Consider the following 19,279-nt stretch of genomic DNA (forward strand, 5'->3'; position numbering starts at 1 on the left):
TCGCCAAAAACTGGACAAAATTCATGAAAAATGTTCGGAACGCTTGGGGACCGTCGACCCACGCCTTTCGAAACTTTATTAAAAAATTTATAGCTCAAGGAATTTTTATTATTTTTACTTGAAAAAAATCATACGTGTACTTCAAATACCAGTAAATATGTGTGCGAAATCCTGATGCGGAAAGTTTAATAATTCTCTTGAAAAAAATTCCTGAGGACCGGTAAAAGAGCGACATTCAAAACCGGAACACCCCCTAAAACAGGCTCCACATAAAAATATATAACTCGCGTAATTGTGATTATTTTTAGTTGAAAAAAATCACGAGTGTACTTCAAATACCAGTAAATATGTGTGTAAAATCCCAATGCAACAGGTTCAGTAGGTTTTGAGAAAAAATTCTTGATGATTGGTAAAAGAATGATACCCAAAACCAGAACACACCCTAGAACGTACTTTATAAAAAAAACATATAGCTCACGCAATTTTGTTGATTTGTACTTGAAAAAAATCACGAGTGTGCTTCAAATGCCAATAAATAAGTGTGCAAAATCCCAGTGCAGCGGGTTCGATAGTTCTCCTGAAATAAATTCCCAAAAATTCGTGTAAAAACGGCCTCGAAAACAAGGACCCTTAATTAATTAGTTTGCGGAAACGGCCCACCGTGCACGGTGTATAAATAGTGATTTTGATTATATATACTTTTGTTCGAGTATTCCACGGCGGATCCTGTCCGGACATCCGGTTAACCGAGACAATATTTATCTTTGGATCCCGGTTGCGGAATCCGAATACGCGGTCAGTGGAGTTTCCTCGTGTTACGATTGCGTGTATCGTGAAATTGACATAAGCGTTCAGTATATTTCCACATTAATTGGCATTAAACAAATTATTGAACGGAGAAACAATTTAATCTTCCGTGTCTTCCCCTCGAAAAAATTTTATTTTCCACTAAAAACCCGTCTACTATTTAAAACGCACTTTCGCCGCGTCATTAAGAAAACACACGTGTCAAAAGTTTTTGCGAACAGAGTATGTTCTACCAAAGTTCGATCAAAATCGGTGATTGCATATTACAAAACCGGAGAATCCGATTTCTAATGTTCCTGTCTGTCGCGACGTCCACGAATGTTCGCGCAAACAGAGTAGATAACAGTCGGAGAGCTGTGTCATTAGATGACGTCGAAATGACGACTTCGCAAGTCGCACTATCATCGCAAGAAAGTCGGTTTCGCAGGTCTGGGCGTGCAGAAACAGAGTCAACGAAAGTAGGAAGTGCGCGAGATGAGTGAAAGGACCAGTTTGCAATGATATTACGTGCGGGGATCGTGATCTCAAGAAAGAAAAAATAAAACAGCAAAGATTGATAACAATGTGTGCTACGTGAACGTTCCCCAGGAAAGGAGGAAGTGAAAGCTAAAAATCAGAAATAAAGAAGTACTATTATTGGATTAGGCCAGGGCCCCTCAGGGTGTATGGCGGTGTGGATAGTCCTGTGACTTTTATCTGCTAGATATTTGGGACATGTATCTGATAGACTGTAATCGGTTTCTTCACGATTTTTGGAAAGAAAACAAAATGGTTTACTTCTAAGGATTAATGGAAAGAGTAACGTTTGCAGTATATTCAGCAATTTTTCTTTATTATTTATTGAATTACGGATTTGACTTTTCTGGTAACATGTAGAAGTCATTACGTGTGTCATTTTGACGGGCTCGGTAGTGGTAGTGTTAAGAGATATTCCGATTTCAATATTGCGAAATGGCACTATGAAATCAGGAAAATACGATACGGTTAGTATGATTTCCGGTGGAATGAAATTCGCGGAATTCTAGCGTTATATAATGCCTCGCGGTAGAACGCCAAGTAAAAAGACGACATCGAGAAACGACGATGCTCTCAATGACAAGTTACAAATCGCTACCCCTAACGTAAGGGTAGTTACAGGGTGAGCACGGAATTATGCTCCATTTCTCCCGTTCTGTTTAACGAAAAATTCCGAAAAAATTCATGAACATTCTACCCACCAGCACGCGCGACCGTGAATTTTTTCCGAATTTTCGACCGCATGATCGATTTTTCAAAAATTCCTGAAACCTGTAAAACTTCCTTTTGTCCGAAAATTTTCAATAGGTTGTACAGCAGCTCGTACAACTGTAGAGTTGAGGAACCGCGATTATGTTCGGGTCGATCCAACCCAACGAGAGGGATCGGGCGAGCTCGTTGATTATGCGAGCATGCGACGCGGTGAGAGGTCCGAGGGAACGTCCGAGGATCGAAAACGCGACGCCTTGGTCCCGAGGCGAATCATCCGGCGCAAAGATAATAGGAGGAAAGGAGGAAGTGTGCTGAGACGACGCCGACGCCGACGCCGACGACGACGACGACGACGACGAGTGAAAGGCGTGATTGGAAAATTCAGTGGCGAGATTACAACTCGAACACGACGCACGTGCGCGACGTATCGTGTCACGTAATGTCGCTATCTCGATTCGCTCTCCCAATAGGAATCGAGCGGTGATGCACAGGCGAAACGTGGCGAATCGCATTCACTGGCCCGAGACACGAAAGATACCGAGAGCGAACAGAACGTTGGTTGTTGCCCAACACGACCAGACGTTTTGCACCGGGTCTCGCTCCTTTCCTAGCTCCCCGATGCACTCGCGACACGTGTACGCCGACTTCCCGTTGCATTCTCCTCGAGACGCTCAGCTTCATAAATTGTCCTCCGACCGGATCCGCGATCAACGGTCCCGAAACCGAGAGTCATGCTGCCGACAACACGTGTACCATACACGAATTATTTATATATATTCAAATGAATTATGTCATCATTTTGACTGTATTAAAATTGCTTAAGACCATGCGAGAAGGGTGAACCGCGAGTTGGATTCGTGGGGTATACCCCGCGGCAGTGGGGGTCTGTGACTCTTAGCGGCGAGATAGTTGGGACATATATCGGGAAGACACTGTACTCGGTGGTATCATACTTCTTAACCCTTTTTGTAACTATGTAGTTGCTGTTTGGGACGCTCCTTTATTTAAAATATTCTTCCAAGTGCTTGTAGACACATTAATCCTTTCATTTAATTAATTCGCCAGGAGCTAGTTGAGGTGCTGGATCAAGAAATAATTAGAAGATCAGGAGAACCACTCTTGGTGCCATAGAAATTTTCTGAATTTTGTGTTTACTCTATATATGTCGCAAATGCCTAGCGGATGAAAGTCCCAGAACTATCCCCACTGAGGTATACCCCGCGAGGGGCCAAGAAGATGAAAGGACATGTGGGATCTGTAAGGTCACGTGGATCAAAGAATCCTATCTCCTAGCCGATACATGTCCCTGGCTAGACCCGTGTTTTGGACATATATCGAGTAACCACTGTAATAATATTGCCGGAAACGTTAATAAACGCTTTCCAGTCGAATGATCGAGAATGTCTAAGAAATTGTGCAGGTCCACACCCTCCCGTATAAGGGGGTCGCGAAGTCTACGACCCGAGAGTCAGCTTTCCCCTTTCTATTAGCCAAGGTGAATCGTGTAATTTCGTGACGCGATGCTCGCAATGACCCGCCAGTCAGCCGCGCCATCGAACAAGAGCATCATCATCGAGCTGCGAGTGGGTCACGCCATCCTAAACGCGTCAGCCTTCTAAAATGTCACCGTCCAGGACGCCATCTCCCCACAAGATCATTCCGTCACTCGACTGACTCGAGTATAGTCCGTTAAGGACGGACAACTTCACGGGGCCCGTAAAATCTCGGCCCACTGAAGAACAAACAGGTACCCCCGCATCCGTAGTACGTCGAAAGCCGTCCCGGAGCCACTGACTTATATCGAGAGAGCGTCGCACTTGTTCCTAATTCTCGATGTATGGCAGCAACACGGTTCCTGTCAGCGACGTGTATCATCCAGATATACCTGAGCCGTGTTATGTTTGAACTCCTCGACGCGGTAGTGGGGATAGTTCCGCGACGTTTATCGTCGAGACCTTGGCAACATATGACGGCGCAGAACGCAGTAGGACTCGCCACGACGAGACGCAGAAGCGGCTCTCCCGTAGCAGATTATTTAATTTGTGTCAGCTGTTCGATCGCGACGCGCCGCGGAATGACAATCGGGTCCCTTGAGGTTAACCGTTGCGCATAACCGCGCGCTCAGAAGCATCCGTTTTTGGCACGTCGACGCGGCTAATTGCGCAGTCAACAGGTTGCTCGCGATCGTGAACGCGAACCGTGGCAAAAATCACGGTTAAATAATCGGAGGCCGGGAATTAATTCGCGGCGGTGTATGCGTGTGCGCGCGTGTGTGTGTGTGTGTGTGTGTGTGTGCAGGTTGCAACACGCGCCGTTTCTTCTTCGCATTCTCCCGTCGCCTAGCATCATGCCTGGGATCTCTTCAATCTCTTGTTTGTCGCGCTGCCGCACGGCCCGATCGTGTATTGTTAGAACGATTACGAAATCCCATACTCGAGAATACGCGCGCGGGACGCTCGTGTGACGCGACCTAGGGCAACCGTGTTCGTCGGCAGAGTGCAACAGGCTGTTTCTCCTCGACGCTAACATAATCCGTGGCCTGGTCTCTCTCTCTCTCTCTCTCTCTCTCTCTCTCTCTCTCTCTCTTTTTCTCTCGAAACTTTTACGGCCTCGCCCAAGCGCGATGCCGTCGCCGATAAAATCGCATTATTCTCTTTTCGGTATTTCACTTTCCGCGCCCTCCTGCCCCGTCCCCCCTCCCCACCGGTCAACAAGATCGAAGGTTACGTCATTATACACGGTGTCGTCGGTAGACTGTAGATCAGCCTCGCGGCGGGCAGGGGCGCCCCGCCGATGTCCGCGGGCACAGCCGAGGGCAACGTGACGTCAACAAAGGCAGAGCCATCTCAAGCGAAAAAGAAGTAAACACGTACAAAGTCGCGGCGAACGAACGGACGCAAACCTGTGGCGTTCGGCAGGCACAGCAGGAAGTTGCGACGAATGAAGTATGGCTCGCAAAACGCGCTTAAGAAATCCCATGAGGAGAGTTGTAAATCAAAAACGCGACATCACGCGACGCCCTGGCGAGCCTGCCTGTTTAATGTTTTCTCGAACGTTCAATAGAAAACGGCGTTGAAGATGCTACACAACCAAAAGAAAATGGCTGATTTAAAAACTAGAAAAATGCTAGTAGAATGCTCCGCGAAATAAAACTTCCGATGTGGGAAAGGAAGAGATGAAAAGGGGAAAAAGAAGGGAAACCGTGAAAAGGGAAAAACTCGGTAAAAAGGAAGGTCAAAAGGCAACTGGACGGAGTCGGAAGGATCTATATAATTATATGTTCCCGGGGTAATGAAGGCCCTAGTAATGCCGACAGGATAACAAACAACTACCACTTTTATTACCGCCATTACTGCACGCCACGAGATAAGAGAAACACTTGTTACTCTTCTTTTCGCGTTCGAATTTAAATGCCATAGTTAGACGAAATGATACTTCCTAGCTACGAACACAATAATAGCTAAAAAGTAGTGCCCGCAAAAAACATTCATATCCTTTTCCCGCGTCCGACGCAAGAATAAATAAACAAATAATAAATATTCGTTAAATCGAAAAAAATTGATAAATTGATTTAGAAATCTTTTTTCATTGGTAATGGGTTAATTATTTGTTCGACAAATATGATGCAACGGCCACATGTGTTTTAGAAAACAATAATAAAATAAAAATTTTCTGTCGATTTTAAGAAATTTCTTCATGTTTCATTTTTGAACTCACGTCTGCGTAGTTTTCGACGATTTAAAAAATTAATTTTTCAGATAAATACTACACGAAAGGGGCGATTGAGATTTTCGTGTTGCCGTTCACTATTTGGAAGTCGGCTATGGTCTATTCGAGTGTGCGCGGCTGTTCTATGAAAGCATGTTTGTCGAGTATGTTCGTGGTGGTGCAGCTAGCTGAAAAGGAACTTTTCCGGTGGAAAACATTTCACGTGGCGAGAGCAGATGTATGGCAACCCTATTCTACCCCCATCGCAACGGTTAGAAGCACTACTGCGATGGCTACCTGCGTTGAGTCTCAACGAACGTATCCTGCAAAATGTGCTGCGCATCAGAACATCGTCGAAACAAAATTATAAACTTTATGTCTCAGAATTTTCTCGAAAAATAAACTTTCAGACGACACACATCGTTAAACTACCTTTATGCAAAAATAAAACTGGTCCACTAGAAGGGGAGTTGCATAAAAATTGATTTCTTCTGATCAATTCTTTCTTTATTCATTTTTATTTGAACTAATCTTACCAATAATCAACCACCATTAAATTGAAATTGTATTAAGAGAATTTAACAAAAATTTAGACGGTCTGTATGAATCTTCTCAAATGATTAAAAATGAAGTCGGGATTGATTAGTTTCGAGGGCCACGAATTGATTTGTATACCTAACAAAAGCTATTCACAGTTTTACAAGAGAACGGTCGTTAAATCCTGGTGCCTTTGCATTTCATAATAAAAAGAAAGCGAAGCCCGTTTTATATCTTTCCATTAATCTTGTATACACAAAGAAGTAAGCAGTAACGAAAGTTAACAGTCCCGCGAAGCTTTAAATAACTTTAGATAACTCTTGGTCAGAGTTAATAATCGCGAGTGCTAATAAAACCCGTTGGGGGACAAACTGCATCAAATGCAATATAGAACCGGGACACTGGGTCCCGACGTTTTATTGCATTCTATTCTTTTGCTCCGGAGAAAAGTGATATTTATTGATACAGGGACGTACAAACACTATCCAATACTTCCTAACAGGAGCACTTGTTCGTCGGGTCGCGGAAAACCCGAAAGAATAACATGATGAAATAATTGAACAATTGTAAAGGCAATAAAATGTAATCTAAATTTAATTTGAATTTAATTTAAAATTAAAAATCTGAAAAATACAGTAACTTTTTTCGAACTTCCTTTAGATACAGATTAGTCAACAAAAATCTATTAATAGACTTCCGGTAGATAAAGCGTTGAATTGTTGAACTCCAAAAATTATGAATCGTTCGTTTCGAAAATTGGTTGAAAGTTCGAGCAGGAAGTAAATAGTTCTTTCGTTGGAGAGATATGGTATAAACGCAAACGAGTGTAAACAAATAAAGATATATGCAAACACGGCGTGAAAACGAGCAAGCATCTCGAGGAACAGGATGCGATAAAATACAAGAGGATAATAATCGACGTGTTTTGTAAGAATCAGTGTTGTCCCGTGTGTGTAATTTACGATTAACAGATGGATTAACAATTGCCGTGAATAACACCCTCTTACCCATCCGCGCGTCAATCGATTCTGAGAAAATACGCGAATGTTTGACCTTGATCGATTTGAGGCTTCCCGGAAGACAGTGTCGCGGAAAAAACAATTTTCTAATCAATAACGTTAATTTCGTTGACTTTGTAGACATTCGTCTCTCGATCGTAGATATTGCAATAGTAAAACAATCTTTTCCCTTTTTCTTTTTACTATGGTTTTATGTCGCATCGACTGTTGAGTTGTCTTGTCGTTAACTGAAAATATTATGACTCGGTTGCATTTATGGCAAAAGTGTGAGTAGAGGAAACACAAAATAGCAGAAACCTCGGATGAATTTAATATCAAATTATTTACAACGCATTCAAATTTTTTCGTGTAGCCGCCCTTTCTTGCAACTAATGTAATTTTTATTTTGCATATATAAGTCGCTCCACTTTAACCGTACACTTTCTGTAATTTATAATTCAATTACGACGAATGAAAGTTTCATAAAATTAATTTTTTCACAAGGGTTAAACGATACATTAAATGCAAGTCTGAACCCGAATTATAAATTTTGATTTGATCAGAGAAGAGTTCGAGAAAAAATTCAATTTGTGGTTCCGATTATTATCTGTTTCTAATCAGGCTGATGAATCGGAATACATATAGTAAACTACGAGTTCTAATGCAATTCAATAGTTTAAAATGATAATTCGATTTCTAATTACGGTTGAAGTTACGGCGCGTGTACACCTCATGCCACACAAATTTCAATTAAAAAAAATTAAAATTTATATATTTGTACAGTGATTTCTAACTCCACGACTTCAATTTTAATCACTAGATTACGAATTTTCATGCATTCGTGACGTGTGCGTAAAATTAGATACACGAAAACATTTACATTCTCAGAAAATAATCTTCTAATCAACAATAATTTAATTGTTAGAAAAGAACCTACGAGAATATCAAAATCGCATAATTATTTGGAAGAAGATAATTTACATCTATTATCTGTTCTGCAGTGGCAATATGTTGGCAACAACAAAATAGCATTTTATTCCGATTCAAAGGGAACTAATTTTCCCTCCATTTAATTTCAAAAACGACTCCTACATGTCCGAAGAAGCGATCGAAGTCATAAATAAATTATTTCGTGTGTGTCATCTATTCAAATTAAATTCGTCATCGATACGTTTCCAGACGCCATTCCGTATTCATAATAACGCGCCTCATTTCCAATTACCATTACGTTCCCGTTTCAATTAAACTACATCCCGCCAGCTTGTGAAACACGCGTCTCGATTCTTTCAAATTCCTCAATCCAAAAAGTATCGTGTTGCGTAACGTCGTAATAACGTAACAGATCGAACATGAAAATATTTATTCCAAATTGAATATTTCTCGAATCGTTCAAAAAGACGCGCGGTTACACAGTCTTTAGGAACAATATTCGATCGCAGCCGTTGCCGCCATATTCGCCAATCCTCGTTCGAATTTCACTATTCCCTAACGCGAGTGGTTTCCTGCGGGAGTGGGGGTAAAATGGGGAAAAGAACCGGCTGAAAAAAAGCTATGTACGGCGAAAGGAAGAAAAGGACTGAGGAAAGGTCGCGCGCCTGCGCGGACGATGCACGTTCTAGAAAGAGCGCGACCGTTCGTATATCCGCGTTTACGGTCGCGTAGGCTCGTTTTAAAAACGCCGTCGGTAACGTAGACCCTCCTATAAACCAGCTAGCCTAACATCGCCAGCCGCGTACACGGAATAGTTCGATGAATCTCTCCGATTCTGTAACTCGCGGATCTTCTAGAATCGTCGAACGCTTAACCGACGTTCTTCTAGCGCGAAGTAAGGTTAGGTTCGGCGAGCCGCGTTTGAATCGGATCACTAGAGCCGGCCGATCGATACCGTCCAACATGGTGGGGAAACGGATTCCGCTGCCATATGGAGGCCGGTATAGACAACAAGGTATGTATGTATATCGTACTTACATCAGTTAAGTGCCTCTCGCCTCGCAGTCGTCGGGACGCGTTCGCAAACAACACGTATATTTTCTCTTTTCTTTTTCAGCGGTGCGTTCACGAGGTGTCTTGGGCGGGTCGCATACGAGTATATCCGATCCGATTACGTTTCTTCTGGGTCCACTGGCGCTTCTGTTTATGCGGGGACGATCGATCACCCACACGTGACCGTTCGCAAAACCGTGCGAGAATAGACTTCGAACGAGAATGAATACGGTGCGAGCTCGTCGAGTCTCGCGCTCGAACAGAGTACGGAACAACACAGACACGCACGCACACACACAGTCCTCGGTCCTCGTCACCGACGATGGCGGGGTTCTCTCTCGCAGGTGTTGGAGCCTCTCTTCCACAAAACAAAAACAAATAGGTAACTTCGAGACGGAGTACTATCGCTGCCCGTCGTCCGTGACGGGCAGATGCGAACGAAACGTAATAGACGGCGAACTGGGAACGAATTCGATCGCAGATCCTCTCTCCGTTTATATATATATATATATAGATGTGTATGTATTATGTGTGTGCGTGTGTGTATCTACGTCTGATCGATTCCGGTTTTCACGAGACACCCGTTGACGGTGCGGCGTCGCTTGCCCTCGTGGCTTGTTGGTAAACACACAAGAAGTCACGGGGGGGTTTCGAGCGCGAGAACCTTTCGAAACTCTCGCCGTTTGCGAGAAACGGTTATAGCGCGCGATCGAGAGAAAAAACCTCGGCGGATTTCCAACGTTTGGTTTACACGTTCGACAACACACAACAAGTCGCCGCGGCGAACCAATTGACACTGACAGCCGCGTTCAACTCGAGCGCGCACGCACTCTAACGTCCTCCCCCTCCCGCCTACCCTCCCCTCCTCTGCCAATCGTTCCCCCCACCCACCGCGCGAAATGCCTGTCACCTTCCCTCTTGCCGTGGACACCTTACTCCCACCATTCGATTTCATTGCCTTCTATCCTTCTCCCTCCTCCGCGAACGTCGGCGAAACGTCGTCGACGTCGGCGTCGGCGTTTGGCTCCTCTCTATCTCGTCCGTTTCCAGATAGATACACGCGCTACTGACTCGCACCGCGCGACTCTGATTTTGACGTACGCGTTTACACGCGCGCGTCTTCTGCCACTGCCAGAGGATGGCACGAAAGAATGCCGGCCGGCCCCCGATAACCGACTGCCCCGACGAACGATCATACGTATTTTTAAATATTCGGTGGCCTTTCAGTTCAGTTTTACGAGAGTAAGCGATGCGAACCGTACTGTTTTAACCCGCGCGGCTAGGTGGGGGTACCGTGATCCCGGTCACGTAGACGACTGATAGTAACACGGTGCAAAAATTATGGTAATCTATTAGGTTGGCAAGAAAGTAATTTCGGTTTTTCACTAATACATGGCTTTATGGTTTGTTTGATTGACTTCTGTTAACGTTCCATTTGTTTTCTTTCTGACATTTCATAACTGCATCTTTTAGGTTACTTTTGAAGCAAATTACACGTAATTTTGATGAAAATTGTTAGTTCTGTGTCAATTTGAACATCGAGTTCAAAAACGAACATTATAGGCACATATTTGCTTTTTTATTTCCGTAGAGGTAAAAAAGCTGCCGAGGCTCACAAAGATATATGTGAAGTTTATGGTGTGGATTGCTTAACAGAACGCACGTGCCAGAATTGGTTTAAAAAATTCCGTTCTGGAAATTTCTCACTTGAAGACGACCAACGTTCTGGTCGACCATCTGAAGTTGACGATGACCAAATGAAAGCCATTATTGAATCGGATCGTCATATAACTGTCCGAGAGATTGCAGACAGGTTAAATGTCCCGCATACAACTATAGAATATCGTTTAAAAAGTCTCCGAACCGTTAAGAAGCTCGATATTTGGGTTCCACACGAATTGAAAGAAATTCACTTAACGCAGCGCATCAACATACGCGATATGCATCTCAAACGAAATGAAATCGACCCTTTTCTGAAGCGAATCATCACTGGTGATGAGAAATGGGTTGTTTACAATTACACAACTCGAAAACGATCATGGTCCAAGTGTGATGGATCAGACCAAACCACGCCGAAAGCTGAATTGCACCAAAAGAAGATCATGTTGTCAATTTGCTGGGATTACAAAGGTATTGTGTATTTTGAGTTGCTCCCAAGGAACCAAACCATCAATTCAGATGTTTATTGTCTACAACTAACAAAACTGGACATAGCAATCAAAGAAAAGCAGCCAGAATTGGCAAATCGCAAAGGAATCGTGTTCCACCATGATAACGCTAGGCCACACACATCTTTGGTAACACGTAAAAAGTTATTAGAGCTTGGTTGGGAAGTGATGTCACATCCACCATATAGCCCTGACATTGCACCATCAGATTATCATTTATTCCGAAGTTTACACAACTCTTTGAATGGTAAATTATTCACTAATGATGATGATCTGAAATCGCACTTGGATCAGTTTTTCACCGTAAAGGATCAGAAGTTTTATGAGCGCGGAATTATGAAACTACCAGAAAGATGGCAAAAGATCATAGAACAAGATGGAAAATATTTTATTGATTAAAGTTCATTGCTTTGATAAAAAAATTGGATTTTATTTCCCCAGATAAGAGACCCCACTATAACACGGTTTCTGAATTTATTTTTTGTAAATGTCGAAAAGATCTCTATCGTAACTGTCGTATTTTTACTCCCACCACTGGGGGATCCCCCTTGGAGACAGTCAAGCGGTAAACACGCTCAGTCAGGCTCTATCGGTGAGACTCGCACTAATAAGCAAAAAGCAAAATATTGCAACTTTTCTAATTTTTCATTTTTTTTTTACCAAACTATTACCATCCCATTCGTCTCGTTTTTCTAAGTAAAATGACACCAAACACGATACAGTTACGACCATAATTACTCGTGTAACAGCGACGTTGAAAATCCGAGTATACCTCTACCGTAAATGTCAAGTCAGTAATTGTGACCGTAACTGTATCGTGTTTGGAGTCGTTTTAATCGGAAAAACGAGACGAATAGGACGGTGAAAGTTTCGTTGACGAGAAATCAAAAGCAAGGAATTTTGATTTTTCAATTTAATAGCTGTTTACCGAACGCTAGTCGAGTATTGAAAATTGTGTCGGGAATATTTTGGCGCGCAGAGTGTTTCGAACAGTGCGGCCAAATTGGACCGTTTGAATCGACTAGGTCGGATTAAACGTGGCAGGTTAATTGCTCGAATCCGCAGGAACTTTCACGGTAACGATAGGCGGACAAACCCGAGCGATTTTCACGAAGCGAATTCCCTGCCGACTCAAATGTCATGCGTCATAGACAGCATCACTCGAGCTAAAGGTTATTTTGAGTTCGATTGTTGCCTCAGCTTTCGAGCCGGTATCGCCTACATTTGCTGACCAATGGCACTGTCAAACGCTGGCTTTATTCTCGGGTCGAAGCACGGAATTTGAACGATGAAAGCACAACAAGGACAACAAATTATCACAAGAGGAAATACACTTTTACGCGACTTCTGTTTCGTACAATTGACTTGGATAATTGTCGTTCTGCGTAAAGGTCCGCAGCCTTTCGGTAACTGTCCGACGAATTTATTCTTTCGCAAATTTCTTCGGCAGTCGAACGGATCTCAGAAGCGCGAAGTCGCACAGAAGCTGTTGCGCAATTACTGTTAATTACGGAGCAATTAACTTTTGATGTTTAAGAGCACCGGGACCGCTTTGTGCGCTTCCTACGTGAATAAACATTTCATGAATTGTGGAGCTCTTATCTGGTCGCAGCTGTCACAACGCTTTCGTAACATGAGCGATGGTTTACAACGATAGTAGTACCGAATGCACGGTATTTTTCTATCGCGGAATAGTCACGATTTATTCTTAAGCAGACACCGAACTCCTCTGTTTTGTCTAACCTTCGTATAAGGTCAATTCTATCTCTCAACTATTTAACCCTAGAGCATTAATCTTCGCTATGCCGCCTGCCATTTATCTCTTTTCTGTAATGACCGATTACAATCTCCAATGAAACATAAATAATTATACCTATCGGTGGCAATAGAATATCATTTATTCGAACCGTGATGGCAAGCGAATCCTCACTAAAAAATTTCCGTGAAAATTTATGTTGAAAATATGCAAAAATACGTTTACGGTAATTTGCCTATCATGCTTTACCGACGTAGCAACATTGGGAATGGGCACGGTTAAACGGTGAATAACATTGAACGACATACAAATATTCTGAATCTATTATAGGAAACAGAAGTTGAATAAAATCGTATTTCTTCTTTAAATAATTTCGACTTCAAGAGGTCGTAATAATATTCTCAAACCGTTCCAATGTCTCCGCATTTTAATCAAAATTGTCCACCTATTAATTACTTTTAAAAAAAATACCGGGAACACGTGTCCAGATAGTGTGCTCAGATATGCTCAGTTCGGATAATCGAGGTTCTACTAAATCGTGGATTAAACGAACAAGTAAGCACCGAATGGTGTCGTGTTGGGTATCGTGTTACTCGGCAAAGTGGCGCGAACACGTCGGCAAAAGTCCCATAAAAAGATAATTAAGAACAACAAAGTTTTCCGTCATTGAATTAGCATTTTTGCGTTGCTACCGAGTTCCCGGGCTTCTCTACGCCGGGGGTTGTTGGCATAAACAAAAATGGGACATTGACAAATTGAATGGGACACTGACAAATTCAAATCAGACATCACCGGTACAGATCGGAGCGGTTAATTGATCGTTGAACTTCCCAGGAGTTACGGATCAGTTGGTCCGGTGGAGTTTCGCGTGGAAAGGCGAGTATTGCGCCCACGTTAATTTTGTAACGTTTCGAGCGGTTTCTAGAATTGCGATACTACGGTCATCTATAGCCGGGATGTCCATAGGCGATGACTCTCCGACAAAGCCAGTTAAATATTTCCACATCGACGGAAGTTTCAAAGTGCTGTCGCCCTAGTTTGACACGCGGTCTTCCCATTCGAATAGAAATTTTCTAGATCGATGCTGGGGCACTATGGACTGGCTGGTTTCTTCCGGCGCGGTAGCCGTCGGGGCACGTTCACGCAGAAACCCATTCCGGGGTGCACGCGGAAAAAGGAAGACGGTAATTAATGCAATTAAGATGCAACGTGGCCGAGAGCTGTGTCCGAGAGCGCGCGCACACACGAGCACGTGCAGAGATCATGCGAATTAAATGTGCACGCAAAGAGTGGCGTGGTACGGCTCTCGTAATGTCCGCATAATATTTTCATAATATTCGAGCACGATAAACGGCCATGATATCGGCGCACGCGTTTATCCGGCTCGGGCTATTTCTCTATTGGTGAAGAAAAAAAGCAACGTGATACGAGTAACTACTGGTTTTAATTGGCTGCCGGAGGAACGGGGGGAAAAGATCGTGTTAAATTACACGCGCTCGAGAAATGGTTTCCAACTTTCGCGGCAGCTCGGGGATTCCCGTTGCGGGAAATTCTTAACGCGAATGCTGCGCTGCAACCACGGAATGCGTTCGCGTGTGCGTGAACTCCGAGTTATAATACTGTAATTCTGCAAGACAGACTTCGTAATGATCGATCTTTATGGATCCTCGTGCGAAAGAAAAATTGTCGGCGCTACTCGCACACAGCAGGAGCGAAATGAAAACTTCGTTCTTTAATGATCTCTGATTAATCCGCTTTAAATTGCACCTACTCGCATTTGTCGTTCTTGTCGGCTCCAATGGGGGGATTTAATCCTAATGGTTTTACGGTAGGAGAAGGAACAGAGGGCACGTGAAGGTCACCTTGAATTTTTTTGGCGAGACTATACACTTTTTAGTGCACCGGTCGATGCGGTTTATTAATTTTATTGTTTCCTATGAAAAATTGTTAAACTTATCACACCGAAAATTAGTTTTGTACTTCAATTCAGGGTGAAGGGTAAAAAAATGTAAATTTTAAGGACCCAGTTGTCGTGGGGGTACCAATTACCGTGCCCATGTTAATTATACTTACTTTTAAAGTATAATGCATATTAAAATAAGTATAATTAACATAGGCACAGTAATCGTAACATAGCGTGTAACATGCACGGTAGCTGTTGTCAAACAATCTAAATTGATTCCCAGAACAGACACCGGCTGCAAAACTTCTAGTTTAAAAGTAACGCTTTGCGTTCCCTGCTAAGAGTACAAAGTGAACAAACTAAGTCCACCGTATTGATATAGTGAATATTCTATATCGCGGCACGTATTTGAGGCTGCGTAGGGACACCATTAGCCTAACTAGTTGCTTCTTTCTTTCTTTCTCCTTTAATTGCGATTCGCGTTTTATTAGACAGAGAGGCACGTCGGCAGAGTTTCAAATTGTAGGTCACTCAGTTATCGCGGGTTATTGACTCTACGTCAGATCGTTACTTTCACGTCACAATGTTGGTCGAGCTTTTCAATGAAAACCGTGCAATTTGTCTATTCCCGGTCTTTGTCCGGTTATAAGACAGTTCGAATTCGTGGCAGTTCGAATTCTCCCTTGGAGACATTGCGGATCCCTGATGCAAAATAAAAATTGTCCAAATCGAAGCAAAAATGTAAACCCATTGCCTCTTGTAACAATTTTAATCAGCCGAGGACAATATGTATAACCAAACGGGTCTACAGGAAATATTTTTTTAATATTTTGTGGAGGAAAATACGTTTCAAAAAATTGATAAAAAAAGCTGCGAACGGTCCGGGGCAACGTCAATTTTACAACTGCGAAAAAGATTCATAAATAATTTGTAATCAGGAGAAACAGCGCTGTTTCCTTATAGGTCAATACAGAGGAATTCGAGGACGGTTCGAGAAAACAGAAAACTGAACCGGTCTTCCCATGGTGTTGTTCAGGGTGGAAGGCTTCAGGGCCAGATTTACGACATAGTAGACACGCGACTTGAAAAGAGAATTTGTACTTCCTCAAGCCATTTTATCCATCGTGGTCGTATTTTGCCACGGAAGACGGTTGGACGTTTAGCATCCTTGAAACTAACGGTGTGAATAACGAACGCTGGACTCCTATGGTGGACGTAAATGTTGCACGAAACTGGTTGGTGCACTATAACGATAGCAACCGAGAGTCCTCCGTTTTCTAATAATGCTTATCTTTCTTCCAATTAACGGGGAGGAAGATGTCGTGACGAACGAACGACTCACTTATGGCGCCAATACGCTTGACATATTGTGTAGAGGAGGGAATAATCGAACACTGTATCCAACAATTCTTCTTACTCTGAGATATGACCAGTGGACCCAAAAACTGTCTAATAATTCAAAAAATAATCGAATTGACGGGACATATATCAGAATTGCAGAGCCCCGGTCGAAATGGCAAATTTCAAATTTTCGAGAAATATTTTCTTGGGAAATCCTGCTGTTATTATAAAGGAATGTACTAGTAATAATAAAGCTCGAATCGTTTGGTTGAATTTGCAAAAATTTCGCATGTCGCGAAGAGCGTTCAATGTTGCGAACGCAGTGATGAGCGGGAACGCACATGATCGGGACCAACAAACGAAAGAGCAACGAATGGCGAAGAGCATCGTGCTCGGGAGCACGGGCGAAGTGAAGGTGTCGATGACGTAACGTGCGGCAACCACGAGAGATACGTGGCCGGGGGGAGGGGGGAGCGTCAGTGACAGTAAAGCGGGGCAGCGGGCAACGTGTCACGTGAGAGGGCGAGGGGTAGGGGACAACGCATCGGGTGCGCGCAAGCGCAACGACGCGCAACGTTTGTGGTGCGCACCCGCGTTGTGCTCTGCTGCGCCGTCGCTTAGGCTACGCTTAGGCGACCGTCAAGGACGTTCGCGCTCGGCTCTCCGTGTCGAAGGAGAGAAAGAGTACAGATTAGGAATTATTCGCATAGTTAGGGCACAATGGTTAGGGGCACAGAACGCTCTGTGGACTCCACAGGGCCCCGATTTACACCATTATGTCAGTGTATAATTGAGCCAACTATTTTTAATTTCCAGGCTTCACAGAGCCCCGATTTACCATTATGTCGGTGCATAATTGAGTCAACCATTCTTAATTTGTGTTTAATACCTACATGCATTTTATGTTACATGGAAAATTTACCATTTAGTGCAAACGAATATTCTTATAAGTTTGTTGACTTTGTGATTTTTGGTTTTTTGATGCCAGTAAGGCATGTGCCTCTCTTCGGGGAACTATAACTCCTACAATTTGAGGTATTTCGACTTCAAAGAATTCTGTTGTATGGTCCAAGTAGTGGAAAGTGTGTGTGCGAAAGCTTGATACAAAATAATTATCCGGTTTCTTCAGAAAAATTTCCAAAAATGACGAACCAAAGGTCCCCTCAGCCCTTTTGCATTCTTCAAGTGAAGGGACTGTAACTTCTACAATTCTAAGTATTTCGACTTGAAAAAATTCTGTAGTATGGTCCAAATAATAGAAAATACGTATGCAAAATTTCGACACAAAAGAGTCATCCAATTTTTCGTAAAAAAATTGCCAAGAACGAGGTGTACCCCCCCCCCCCCCCTTAAGTGTCCTCGCAGTTTTGCTAATTTCCCGAAACGCATAGACGGCGCAGTGCACTGATGACGCACGGGTATGCACCTGGGACGCATCGGGCGCGACGGGTGGCTGAATCCCGTGGAATCGGATTCGATTTGTCTCTGAAAAGTTCAATATGTGGTAAGAACCGCGCGGCCACGTTGCATAACGCAAAGAAACAGGCGAACGAACGAACGTTGCGAGGCCGTAGTTATAAATTAAAAACGATTCCCTTGCGCGATAATAAATTTCTTTCGTTGAAAATTGACTTCACATCGTCCCGGCTAAACGATTGCGTTATCCTTCTTTTTTTTTCATGTTCGCCCGCTAATTTCTCTTCGCCGTTCCGATCGACGTTGTCTTAACCTCTATGCCACTGCTGACCGATACGTCGGACGAGATCCACGGATAAAAGGCGGCTCTAATGCCATCGGTTACGCTGGAGGCAACTTAGGCGAACTGCCTTTTTTTTTTTATTTCGACTATCCACTTTCTAAAACACATCTAGTATATCCCCCCCCCCCTCCGCAAATAGTTCATATTTCATTTTAATACGTGACATTTTCCGCGACTATCAACTGTACACTGGCATCAGAATGAATTACAATACCAGAGATAGGCGTGATGTCACCGAACATATGGCTCCTAATTTAGGGCGGTCACTGCTGGGTCGATCATCGCGAAGACTTCTGCCGAGGCCGGAGTCCAGCAGTTTTTCAAATCGTCGAGGAAGATTTTATTCTATTCGCTTCCGGTGCTTAAAATTTATTTGAAAAAATTGCTTAAAATCACGTTTCCAATTAACTAGCTAAATTTCAGTCTCTTAGAAGCACCCACCTAAGCGGGACCCCGATGACCCCTAAACCCGTTCCGTCTGTACATAATTGGTAATGTATATTTAACAGAAATGTTGAGCTTCGTTGGATTTATTTTCGAGCTTCAGATTTATTTTTATATTTAACTTTAAAAATATTTCAGCTGGGGAAGTTTCGCAACTTCGTCGCTGATTTTTAAAACAGATTGGAACACATTTCGAGCTCGTTCGGAGCACTTCACAGTGGTTTCTCGATCGGGAGAGGCAAGGGGGAACGAGTGACTAGAAACGAGAGAGAGAAAGAGTGAGGGGGGGGGGGAGAGAAGAGAGCGAGAGTCGGTACGAAAGCGAGTGAATGAGAGAGGCAGAGCGAGAAAGTTGCTAGAGCCGTTCCACAGGAAAAGGACGCACTGATCGAGCGAGTGCTAGCGCGCGATGGAGGGAGAAAGAGCGGAGCATAGTGAACGAGAGAGAGAGAGAGAGAGAGAGAGAGAGAGAGAGAGAGAGAGATCGCGCGACTGTTGCAGGAGTGTGCGTGGAAACGAGAGGGAAACCGAGAGTGAATGCACCCGCACGATGGAGACGGAAGATAGAGACAAAGGAAGAAAGAGAGAGAGGAGATGAGAGAGAAAGCGGCCGACCGCCGGTGGGACAGAGAAGAGGGAAGAGTACCT

General features: G+C 43.5%; 1 protein-coding gene across 2 annotated transcripts in view; it reads right to left on the minus strand.

Annotated features, from left to right (window-relative positions):
* The window catches only part of LOC143360960 (terminal nucleotidyltransferase 5C), a 138,772-nt gene that overhangs the window by 62,142 nt on the left and 57,351 nt on the right, over positions 1 to 19,279 (minus strand). The window contains exon 1 of one of the 2 annotated variants that reach the window (XM_076800183.1): positions 9,246 to 10,062. The exons of the other annotated variant lie outside the window; for it this stretch is intronic. The gene's annotated coding sequence lies outside the window, so the exon portion shown is untranslated. Of the gene's footprint in view, positions 1 to 9,245; positions 10,063 to 19,279 lie in introns of those variants that run through there. 2 annotated transcript variants of the gene reach the window in all.

The sequence above is a fragment of the Halictus rubicundus genome, chromosome 14, assembly GCF_050948215.1.
Source record: "Halictus rubicundus isolate RS-2024b chromosome 14, iyHalRubi1_principal, whole genome shotgun sequence".
NCBI lineage: Eukaryota > Metazoa > Arthropoda > Insecta > Hymenoptera > Halictidae > Halictus > Halictus rubicundus.